At 43.2% G+C, this 12,916-nt stretch overlaps 1 pseudogene; it reads right to left on the minus strand.

The window, feature by feature from the left end:
- Positions 1-1,249: 1,249 nt before the first annotated feature.
- Positions 1,250-11,090, minus strand: LOC116860822 (annotated as a pseudogene).
- Positions 11,091-12,916: the final 1,826 nt, after the last annotated feature.

The raw sequence follows: 12,916 nt of genomic DNA on the forward strand, positions 1-12,916 counted from the left end.
TCAGACAACTGCTTTGAAAGACTCTTTCCTCACAAAGACTACATGCAATGCTGCACAGCAGCTCTAATCGTTGTAGCTAAAAACTTAAAGAAATCAGGGTGTCCTTCAACAGATGAACCCATAAGCAAACTGGGGTGCATCCAAGTCAAGGGTGCAAGGAAGACCCCACCACTCTGCAGGAAGGGTGCACATGAGGCCCCTGAACCTGGTCCTGTATAAATCCACACATATCTACTGACAGTCCTCACAAGTCAGGGCTGTGCTGGCACCTGGAGCTGCCCGGCAGAATGGGGCCAGCAGCACTCTTCCAGGTGGGAGAACAATCCATGACCTCTGACACCCTCCACAACCCTTGACTGGGGTTGGGTTGGATTTGAAACACTCAGTAACCAGGGGGATGTTTCACTCTTCCCTTAGAGCCCAGGACTGAAGGGTAGAGAACCAAGGCTTCAGCTCAACCCTGGACTCTTGTGTAACCCTGGGCAAGTCCTGTCCACCCTGGAAGCCCATGGAAATGGCGGAGGGGAAGAGGGCCAGTTATGTCTAAACTTAACCCTGACCCTGACCCCAAAACCCAACCCCAGACCCTGACTCTATCCCAAGCCTAAACCCAAATCAACATCTTATTTCCTAACCAGATGCCAGACCCATCTGCTCTGCACTACCCCACTATGCCAGAGGCCGAGCTCTGTTTTGGAATCTTGTTTATTTCTTGGTGTTCCTTCTCTATCTAAACTAGGTCCAAAAAATTGCAAATTTGAACATATTTCTGAATTTATATGCAAATATTAATAATTCTGTTTATTTAAAAAACTAAATATGACATATTCCTGACATACAAAAGTATAGAGCACAATTTAATAAACGCACATATTTCATCACTTCGCTTAGGATTAGGGTTAGCTTACACCAAAAGTAACCACTACCCTTTGGGGGGTTTATTGATTTCTGTAATTTATGATAAATAATATTCCCTATGTTTGAAACCATTCTACATTACATATATTCTACTATTTTATAAAATTTTAAAACTTATATACATGACATCATAATCTAAACCCTATATTTATATCTAAAATGTTTCATAAATTAACAGTAACTTTGTTACAGCTCATCAGACTGTATACTCAGTTCAATGGGGACTACGGATAACTCATGTCATTGATAAGCATGTTACGTATATTCATACAAATGACTCCTGTGGTGTAGCAGAATGCTAAGGAGTGTTCCTATGACCAGTGAGTTTTCTTTAAGAAGAGAAAATTCTGATTCTTGTTTTCATGAAATTTATTCTGGAAATTCTATTTTCATTTTTAATTAGAAGGAAAGAATACACAGTCTGGTAACATGATGGAAAAAAGTTACTAAATTTCTACAGTTGCTGCTTTTTCTTACTGTATAAAATAAATAAACAGTAAGAAAGTGTTGGTCCAGTAAAAGAAAAAAAAAAGCAGCTCACCAGTATGAGACTAATATGGGTAGCTTTTTTTCCAGGAGAGTGTGACGAAGACTGGATGGTATTGTGAACATTCAGGGCTGTTTTGTGGTGTCTGTTAAGCATATTCACTGTGCAGATACTCTTACATGTCATCAGGCTGAGAAAGAACAAATCTCAAATGAATACCATACTTAGAAATAATGATGCTATATGACGATCAGATGCATTGCTTTTGCAATAAGGACTATAATACCCAAGTCCATTGACGGTGGCATTCCTGTTGGCCACAGTTTGTAAAATGACCACAGAATAGATGGCCAGATTGATCATTCAGAAGAAAAGTAAAGAGGGTTGAATGAAAGTAGAAATTCTGTATTTGAGCCAGGTCCATTTAGGATTACTTGGAGTAATAGTCACTGCCTGAAATGTACTCCGGAAGGTGGTAGTACCCAGAAAAATACTCCTGGGAACTCTTGGAATGTACAGCACTATTTTACATCCAGTATCACCCATCTCCAGCCTAATTCCAAATGATGACATTATAATTGGAATCCCTCTGGGGCGACGGGTGGCTCAGTGGGTTAAGCCTCTGCCTTCGGCTCAGGTCATGGTCTCAGGGTCCTGGGATCGAGCCCCACATGAGGCTCTCTGCTCAGCAGGGAGCCTGCTTCCCTTCCTCTCTCTCTTTGCCTGCTTCTCTGCCTGGTTATGATCTCTGTCAAATAAATAAATAAAATTTAAAAATAAAAATAAAAAAAATAATTGGAATCCTTCTAAATATGACTGTCAGGGCATCAGCCAAAGTTAAGTGGTCATGAAACATATCTACAGGCTTCTTTTTATGAGGAAGAATTCAGAAGGTGTACATATATAATGTAAATAACAAAGAATTCCCCATGAAACCAATACAAGTTTGAAAGGTAAAAGAGATCCCAAAAATTATGTCACTGGAAATCCTTGTCTTTCAGTCTCTTGCAGATCTTTAAACCAAGTCCAGTACCTCCTATAGACAAATCATTTGATTGTGAATATAAATATTAAAGGTGAGTGAGAACGAAGAGTAAGTTAGCAAGTTTCAGGAAGTCTTTCTGCAGAATCAGGAAATAGACACCTGTACCAGACCAAGGGATCATCAAGATTCTTACAAGAACAGAGCTATTAAGGAACAGGACGCAGTGTTTATGAAGGCAGAGACTATCGAGGGAACAGCCAGATGGCAGAGGAGCAGGAGACCTAAATATCATCCAGTCCCAGGAACTCAGCTAGATAGTTAGCAAACCATTCTGAACATCTACAAACTCAACAGGAGATCAAAGAAAAGGACAGCAGCAATTCTATGAACAGAAGTGACCACTTTCTGGAAGATAGGACATGTGGAGAAGTGAATCCAAGGTGATATTTAGGAAAATAGACTGTTGGGTGGGGGGGCTCCGTCAGTCCGCTCCCAGGAAGTGAGAGCGCAGCAGAGCACAAAACCCGGACTTTTAGAAGTAAGGAAGGACATCACTCCAGAGGCTAAGTGGGGGTGGAGCCCTCCCAGGAACAGTGTGGTATTAGGACCTTCAGAGTCACAGAAAGACCGGGGGTTTCTGAGTGTGACAGAGCTCCCGGATATCGGAGTGGGGAAGCCGGTTACTGAGATGGAGCTGAGGAGGGGCTCTCAGCTTGACTAACCTTAAACCGTGATCCAAGTCACAGTCGGGCCATGGCTCTTTGAGCAGGGACACCACAAGTGGCAGATCCAGGGAGATTCACCTTCCTCCTCCAGGAGGAGTGGCATAGGAGTGCACTGCAGGTACCTGCTGGGTTTGGAAACTCCAAATGGGGCTGTGCGCCAGAGACAGAAATGTTCAGTCACAGGCCAGGTGAGCACGGAGCAAAGCCGGAGACCAGGGAGACGGGAGGGATCGACTGCTTTTCTCTGAGATTGCACTGAGGAGTGGGACCCTGAGCTCTCAGCTCCTCCAGGCTGGAGACTGGGAGGCTACCATCTTCATTCCTGTCCTCCAAAGCGGTACTGAAAGCATTCAGGGAACAAAACCTCCAGAGAGCAGATTACCTAGCCTGGCCCCTGGCAAGGATGGGGCAATTCTTCCTTGGACAAAGACATTTGAGAATCACTGCAAAAGGCCCCTCCTTCAGAAGATCAGCAAGAACATCCAGCCAAAGCCAAGTTCACCATCAATGAGAACTAGAGCTAGGGGAATGCAGCACATAGAACGCATGGCTTTTTTCCCATGATTCTTTAGTTTTCCAAGTTAAAATTTTTTTCTTTATTTTTTTTGAATTTTTCCTCTCTCCTATTTTAACTAACATCTTATCTTAACAATACGTTTTTTTAATCTTTTTTAATGTTTATTTTTACAGTCATATTCTATCTTTTCATTGTATTTAATCTTATTTTTGTATATACATGAGTTTTTCTTTCTTTAAAATTTTAGGATACAGTTTCTTTTAACAGACCAAAATATACCCTAAATCTAGTGTATGGCTTTGTTCTAGTCTCCCACCTGATCACGTTCTTCCCCCCACCCCCCTTTTTTTTCTTTCTTTTTTCAACCAACTTCTTACCAATTCCCTTTTTAAAATCTTTTTTAATTTTCTTCTTTATAGTCATATTCCATCCCTTCATTGTATTTACCCTTATTTTGTGTGTATCTATATATATATTATTTTTTCTTTCAATTTTAAAATTCTGGGAGGCAGTTTCTTCTACCAGATCAAAATACACCCAAAATCTAGTGTCTGGCTTTGTTCTATTCACCAGCCTGATCGTATTCTTTTTTTTTTTTTTTCCTTTCTTTTTCCCCGGTTGCAGGTCTCTTCTAAATCATTTAGTGTATATTTTTCTGTGATCGTTGTTACCCTTTTAGCATTTTGTTCTCTCATTCAGCTATTCTTCTCTGGACAAAATGAAAAAATGGAAAAACTCACCTTAAAAAAAAAAAGGAACAAAAGGCAGTACCAACTGCCAGGGACCTAATCAATACAAACATTAGTAAGATATCAGAACTAGAGTTCAGAATGATGATTATAAAGATACTAGCTGGGCTTGAAAAAAAGCATGGAAGATACTAGAGAATCCCTTTCTGGAGAAATAAAAGAACTAAAATCAACCAAGTGAAATTAAAAAGGCTATTAAAGAGGTACAACAAAAAATGGAGGCTCTTTCTGCTAGGATAAATGAGGCAGAAGAGAGAATGAGTGACATAGAAGACCAAATGATGGAGAATAAAGAAGCTGAGAAAAAGAGAGATAAACTACTGGACCACGAAGGTAAAATTCAAGAGATAAATGATACCATAAAGCAAAACAATATTAGAATAATTTGGGATCCCAGAAATAGAAAGAGAGGCAGAAGGTACATTGGAAAAAATTATACCCTAATCTGGGGAAGGAAAGAGGCATCAAAATCTAGGAGGCACAGAGAACCCCCCTCAAAATCAATAAAAATAGATTAACACCCTGTCGTCTAATAGTAAAACTTATAAGTCTCAGAGACAAAGAAAAAATCCTGAAAGCAGCTCAAGACAAGAGGTCTGTAACCTACAATGGTAGAACTACTAGTTTGGTAGCAGACCACAGAGACCTGGAAGGCCAGAAAGGACTGGCAAGATATATTCAGAGCACTAGGTGAGAAAAATATGCAGCCAAGAATACTATATCTAGCTAGGCTGTCAATGAAAATAGAAGGAGAGATAAAAAGCTTTCAAGACAAACAAAAACTAAAAGAATTTGCAAACACCAAACCAGGCCTATAGGAAATACTGAAAGGGGTCCTCTAAGCAAAGAGAAAGCCTAAAAGTAGTAGACCAGAAAGGAACAGAGACAATATACAGTAACAGTGACCCTACAGGCAATACAATGGCACTAAATTCATATCTTTCAATAGTTACTCTGAATGTAAATGGCTAAATGCCCCAATCAAAAGACACAGGGTATCAGAATGGATTAAAAAAAAAAAAAAAAAGACCCATCAATATGCTTTCTACAAGAAACTCATTTTAGACCCAAAGACACCTTCAAATTTAAAGTGAGGGGGTGGAAAACAATTTACCATGCTAATGAACATCAAAAGAAAGCTGGGGTAGCAATCCTTATATCAGACAAATTATATTTTAAACCAAAGATTATAATAGGAGATGAGGAAGAACACTCTATCATACTTAAAGGGTCTGTCCAACAAGAAGATCTAACAATTTTCAGTATCTATGCCCCTAACATGGGAGCAGCCAATCATATAAGCCAATTAATAACAAAATCAAAGAAACACAGTGATAATAATACAATAATAGTAGGGGACTTTAACACCCCCTTAACTGAGATGGACATATCATCTAAGCAAAAGATCAACAAGGAAATAAAGGCTTTAAATGACACAACGGACTAGATGGACATCACAGATATATCCAGAACATTCCACCTCAAAGGAACAGAATACACATTCTTCTCTAGTACACATGGAACATTCTCCAGAATAGATCACATCCTGGGTCACAAATCAGGTCTCAACCAGTACCAAAAGACTGGGGTCATTCCCTGCATATTTTCAGACCACAATGCTTTGAATCTTGAACTCAATCACAAAAGGAAAGTTGGAAAGAACTCAAATACACAGAGGCTAAAGAGCATCCTACTAAAGAATGAATGGGTCAATCAGGAAATTAAAGAGGAATTTTAAAAATTCATGGAAATAAATGAAAATGAAAACACAACTGTTCAAAATCTTTGGGATACAGCAAAGGTGGTCCTAAGAGGAAAGTATATAGCAAAACAAGCTTTTCTCAAGAAACAAGAAAGGTCTCAAATACACAACCTAACCCTACACCTAAAGGAGCAGGAAAAGGAACAGCAAATAAAGCCTAAACCCATCAGAAGAAGAGAAGTAATAAGATTAGAGCAAAAATCAATGAAATAGAAACCAAAAGAACAGTAGAACAGATCAATGAAACTAGGAGCTGGTTCTTTGAAAGAACTAATAAGATTGATTAACCCCTGGCCAGACTTATCAAAAAGAAAAGAGAAAGGATGAAAATTAATAAAATCATGAATGAAAGAGAGAGCCAGCCAATACCAAAGAAATGCAATTATAAGAACATATTATGAGCGACTATATGCCAGCAAATTAGACAATCTGTAAGAAATGGATGCATTCCTAGAGATGTATGAACTACCAAAACTGAACCAGAAATAAGTAGAAAATCTGAACAGGCCCATAACCAGTAAGGAAATTGAAGCAGTCATCAAAAATCTCTCAACAAACAAGAGCCCAGGGCTGGATGACCTCCCAGGGGAATTCTATCAAACATTTAAAGAAGAATTAATACCTATTCTCCAGAAACTGTTCCAGAAAATAGAAATGGAAGGAAAACTTTCAAACTCATTTTATGAGGCCAGCATTACCTTGATCCCAAAACCAGACAAAGACCCCATCAAAAAAGAGAATTACAGACCAATATCCTTGATGAACATGGATGCAAACTTTCTCACCAAAATACTAGCAAATAGAATCCAACATTTAAAAGATTCATTAAAAAGATTATTCACCATGACCAAGTGGGATTTATTCCTGGGCAACAAGTTTGGTTCAACATCCACAAATCAAATCATGTGATACAATACATTAATAAAAGAAAGAACAAGAACCCTATGAAATTCGCAATAGATGCAGAAAAAAACATTTGACAAAGCTCAGCATCCTTTCTTGATCAAAACTCTTCAAAGTGTAGGGATAGAGGGTACATTCCTCAATATCATCAAAACCATCTATGAAAAACCCACTGCAAATATCATTCTCAATGGGGAAAAACTGAGAGCTTTTCTCCTAAGGTCAGGAACATGGCAGGGATGTCCACTATCACCCCTGCTATTCAACACAGTACTAGAAGTCCTAGCCTCCGCAATCAGACAACAACAAGAAATAAAAGACATCTGAATTGGCAAAGCAGTCAAACTCTGACTCTTTGCAGCTGATATGATACTTTATGTGGAAAACCCAAAAGACTCCACCCCAAAACTGCTAGAACTCATACAGGAATTCAGTAAAGTGTCAGGATATAAAACCAATGCACAGAAATCAGTTGCATTTCTAAACACCAGCAAGACAAAAGAAAGAGATACTAGGATTCGATCCCATTCACAACTGCACCCAAAACCATGTGACACCTAGGAATAAATCTAACCAAAGAGGCAAAGAATCTGTGCTCAGAAAACTACAGAACATTCATGAAAGAAATTGAGGAAGACACAAAGAAATGGGAAAACGTTCCATGTTCGTGGATTAGAAAAACAAATATTGTGAAAATGTCTATGCTACCTAGAGCAATCTACACATTTAATGCAATCCCTATCAAAATACCATCAACTTTTTGCAAAGAAATGGAACAAATAATCCTAAAATTTATATGGAACCAGAAAAGACCCTGAATAGTCAGAGGAATGTTGAAAGAGAAAACCAAAGCTGGTGGCATCACAATTCCGGACTTCAAGCTCTACTACAAAGCTGTCATCATCAAGACAGCATGGTACTGGCACAAAAACAGACACATAAATCAATGGAACAGAATAGAGAGCCCAGAAATGGACCCTCAACTCAATGGTCAACTAAACTTCGACAAAGCAGGAAAAAATGTCCAAAGGAAAAAAGTTTCTTCAACAAATGTTGTTGGGAAAATTGGACAGCCACGTGTGGAAGAATGAAACTGGACCATTTCCTTACACCACACTCAAAAATAGACTCAAAATGGACTGAAGACCTAAATGCAAAACAGGAATCCCTCAAAACCCTTGAGGAGAACACAGGCGGCAAACTCTTCAATGTAAGCCACAGCAACTTCTTAGAAACATGGTGAAAGGCAAGGGAAGGAAGGGCAAAAATGAACTATTGGGACTTCATCAAGAAAGAAAGCTTTTGAACAGCAAAGGAAACAGTCAACAAAACCAAAAGTTGATGAACAGAACCGGAGAAGATATTTGCAAATGACATATCAGATAAAGGGCTAGTGTCCAACACCCAAAGAACAAATAATCCGATCAAAAAATGGGCAGAAGACATGAACAGACATTTCTGCAGAGAAGACATCCAAATGGCCAACAGACACATGAAAAAATGTCCCACATCACTTGCCATCAGGGAACTACAAATCAAAACCACAATGACATACCACCTTACACCAGTTAAAATGGCTAAAATTAACAAGACAAGGAACAACAAACGTTGGCAAGGATGTGGAGGAGGGGGAACCCTCTTACACTGCTGGTGGGAATGCCAGCTGTACAGTCACTTTGGACAACAGTATGGAGGTTCCTCAATAAGTTAAAAATAGAGCTACCCTAGACCCAGCAATTGCACTATTGGATATTTACTCCAAAGATACAGATGTAGTGAAAAAGAGGGGCACATGCACCCCAATGTCATAGCAGCAGTGTCCACAATAGTTGAACTGTGGAAGAGCCAAGATGTCCTTCAACAGAGGAATGGATAAAGATGTGGTGGTTCATATACTGGGCACCTGGGTGGCTCAGTGGGTTAAAGCCTCTGCCTTCGGCTCAGGTCATGATCCCAGGGTCCTGGGATCAAGGCTGCATCAGGCTCTCTGCTCAGCGGGGAGCCTGCTTCCCCCTCTGTCTCCGCCTGCCTCTCTGCCTACTTGTGATCTCTGTCAAATAAATAAAATCCTTAAAAAAAAAAAGAGAGATGTGGATCATATATATGATGGACTATTTATTACTCAACCATCAGAAAGGATGGATATCCAACTTCTGCATCAATGTGGATGGAACTCTAGGGGACTATGCTAAGTGAAGTAAGTCAGACAGAGAAAAAACTATCGTACGATTTCACTCAGACCTTGAACATAAGCAGCATAGCCCAGAGGACCCCAGAGGAAGGGAGGGAAATCCGAAGGGGGAGAAATCAGAGAGGGAGACAAACCATGAAAGACTCTGGACTCCCGGAACCAAACTGAGGGTCACAGAAGGGAAGAGTGGGGGGATGGGGCAACCGCGTGATGGGCATGAAGGAGGGCACGTGCGGTGTTGAGCACTGGGTGTTACACACAACTGACGAATCGAACGCTGCGTGGACAGCTAATGAAGTACTCTATGTGGCTAATTGAATTTAAATAAAAAGAATAAACTCAGACATTTATAAACGTCCTTCTTAGTACTGCTTTTGCCGCATCTCATATCTTTTGCTATGTTGTGTCGTCATGTTTGTTGGTCTCGGGATGTTTTTTAATTTCACTTTTTTAAAAAGGTTTTATTTATTTCAGAGAGAGAGAGTGGGGAGTGGGGTCAGAGGGAGGGAAAGAATCTCAAGCAGATTCTGCACAGCGCAGAGCATGACATGGGGCTTGATCCCGTGACCCTAGCTGAAATCAAGAATCGGAGCCCTCACCCACTGAGCCCCCAGGTACCCCTCACTCTCACTCTTGATTTCCACTTTGACCAGCTGGTGTTTCGACAGTGTGTGAGATCCATCTCTCTGCAAAATTTCCAGTTTTCCTTCTATGTTGATTCCTGGCTCTATTCCACTGTGGTCAGGAAAGGTTATCGGTATGACTTCAATCTCCTTCAAGTCGTCGAACCATCGGTGCCCTCGCATGTCATCCCCTCCCCTGAGGGACTCAGCGGGAGAAGGCTGTGCACTCTGGCTGAGGGCAGAGACGTCTGTGTGCACGGCGGGCCCATCTGGCACCTCCCCCAACAGCACCGTGGCCCAGTTCTCCCTTCAGTTTACTTTTGTTTATGCAGGAAAATTTCAAGTAATTGATGTAGACATTCAGCCACCAAGGATGTGGACATGAGTCCTCACTCCCTTAGAATGACCTTGACCCTGGCCCATCCTGACCTCAGCACTAACCTTAATCCCAACTGGACGGCCTTACTATTGCTCTAACTTCTCAGTAGAAGCCCTGCAACAACAGAACTTCCCTTCATCTAACCCTCCATTTATTTTACGCTTCAAATAGGACCCCCGTGGCTGGTAAACCAGATCTTTATTTCATAAATTAACTTAAAGGGCCACATGTCACTAGTGCCTTCTCTACTTGGACAAAGCACCAAATGGTGCCTTACAAGTGGCCCAGGAGAGAAGCACCACATGCACAGATCAGTTTCCCCCCGAGTACTCCCCCTGCAGCACAGAAACGACGTGCATGTCCCAGCCTTGGGGTTGCACAAAGGAGACCAAGAGAAACATCCATCTGCCCAATGTGTCCCTAGGGAGTCAGGTCTACGTGGCCTATAGCAGTGACTGGAAAGGCCCGGAGAGCTCCCTGATGGGGCTGTCAGGCCCCGGCCAGACCAACCCCAGCCTCAAGCCCCACGTGTCCCTGCAGGGAAGTCTCCACCCGCTTCTTCCCAGATGGGGACCCTGACAAACTGCAAACCCCACAAGTGGAGATGAGGTGAGGCGGGGCAGAGCTGGAAGTCTGTCCTCTCCAGAGGTGGGAGAGTGTGTCTTTAGACCCCCGTCACCAAGGAAACCCAGAAGGCACAGGACTCGGGGAGTGCAGAGCTCCTCACCCCGGCAGGGACCATGGGGACGAGGGAAATGCCACAGGCTGCAGGAAGCCTCGGCAGCTCCTACCAGCCGCTCCTCAGCGGTCTCGTCCGGGTAGACCTCACAGTGGCGTCGGGCGTGGAACATACCGTGAACAAACCCCTCGTGGCCTGGCTTCGTCCAGAGAATAAAACTGTTTAATACACAGAGCACTTTTCACGGAGGGGGAAGGAAGGTGTATTTTTCAAGTGGGTGTCCCAGAAAGACCCTCACTGGACTGAAGAGAAAACGGAACGTGCTTTTTTTGTTGTGGTTTCTTCCCGTTTAGGTCACCCAAGCTCCCGCTGGTCTCCTGCAGCGTACCAAGGGTCAGTTTCTAGGCCTGAGCCATGTGGCCTGCAGGGAGGCCGCTCTGGCCTCAGACACACGGCGGCCGCCGCCACGACCTTGTGGCTACTTGGCCCTGACACCGGAAGAGGTGAGCAGCTCCTCTGGGAGCAGGGAGAAGGCACGATGGGGAGAAGCTGTGCACCTCGGCAGGGCAGCTGCCTACAGCCGGCAGTTCCAGCCTTTTACCAACTGGTGAGTCTCATCCAAAGTCCCAGATTCACCCAAAACCGGGCCATCAAATGTATGAAGTGGGCTGCTTCTCCCCACGAATCACAACTGCTAAAAACAAAGCTAGTGGAAATACTGCCATGTTTGTCTAGGATGTGGCTGGGGTCCACCGACTGGTAGAGGAGCCCCGGGGAGCTGTCCAGCCGCTGAGAATGTGTCGAGAGGATTAAGAAAAAGCAGAGGTTTTTAAATTCTACAGCACAATGTCTCCCTCCATTTACAGGTGTTTGGTAATGTGGGCACGAGGCCCTCACCCCACTGCCTACGGCTAATGAACGGCGGAAACTCCCTTCTTATATCAGACGGTAACCAACCTTAATTTTTCATTACACTTAATTTTATTTAATTTATATTAAAGATTAATATAATCTTGTTTTTCTTTCAGGGTTTTATGTTGTTGTAACTTAAATAGAGACATTTGGAAAATAAGAAATGCATGGATACTGTTGAAGAAAATTCACTTGGGCAGAATTTTCCTTTTTTGGACATAAAAGTCCTCAAGATACAGCACAGAGTGACTCACTCATTGCCCCCTTCACGGACAGACACCCCCCGCCTGAGCCTGGGCATGCCCTCCCCACATGCAGCCAGGGCTAGGTCACCGCCTTCTCCTGAGTCCTGGGATGCCCAGGCTCCCCAGCCCCGGGCAGCTTCATGGTGGTGAGGCCGAGTTGCTGGCGTGCAGCGTGCTGGCGTGCTGCCGCGTCCGGCCTCCCTCCTCCCCACCGGCCGCCACAGCAAAAGCAGGCTCATGGCAGCCAGGGAGACCGTCTCCATCCAGCGCCCAGGGGGCTGCGTCTTTGCCCCCCGGCGACGCCCTCTCTCCGAGGCCTGGCCGGAACACCGTGCAAGGGGTGTGGAATAAAGCAGCTTTGGGGGACAAATGAAACATTAACGCTTAAAAATAAGTAACCTGTTTGACACATATTTAGTCCAAAAATCAAACCCACCGTTGACACTGTCCTTGCAAAGGGGAGCTCTGTCCGATCTGCCTGTCTTGAGGTGCCGGCCTGACCACAACCACTCCGGAGGCCAACACCTCACACGCGTCCTCCCTGCACAAGGGACCCACCACTCAGAGCGCCTTCTGTTTCTCGAGTTGCTGCTCTGGCCCAGACCTCAGATTTTCCTCAATTCCACTTTCTCTGCTTTCCCCAATTACAAGAGGCTTCCCTATACCAAGGTTTTGAACACAGCTTTCTTGTTTTTTTTAAAAGATCTTATTTATTTATCTGAGAGAGAGCAGAAGCAGAGGGGGAGGGGCAGAAGCAGCAGCAGACTCTCCCCCAAGCAGGGAGCCTGACCTGGGGCTTGATCCCAGGACCCTGAGATCATGGCCTGAGCCGAAGGCAGAC

The sequence above is a fragment of the Lontra canadensis genome, unplaced genomic scaffold (assembly GCF_010015895.1).
Source record: "Lontra canadensis isolate GAN:19392208 unplaced genomic scaffold, GSC_riverotter_1.0 scaffold184, whole genome shotgun sequence".
Lineage (NCBI taxonomy): Eukaryota > Metazoa > Chordata > Mammalia > Carnivora > Mustelidae > Lontra > Lontra canadensis.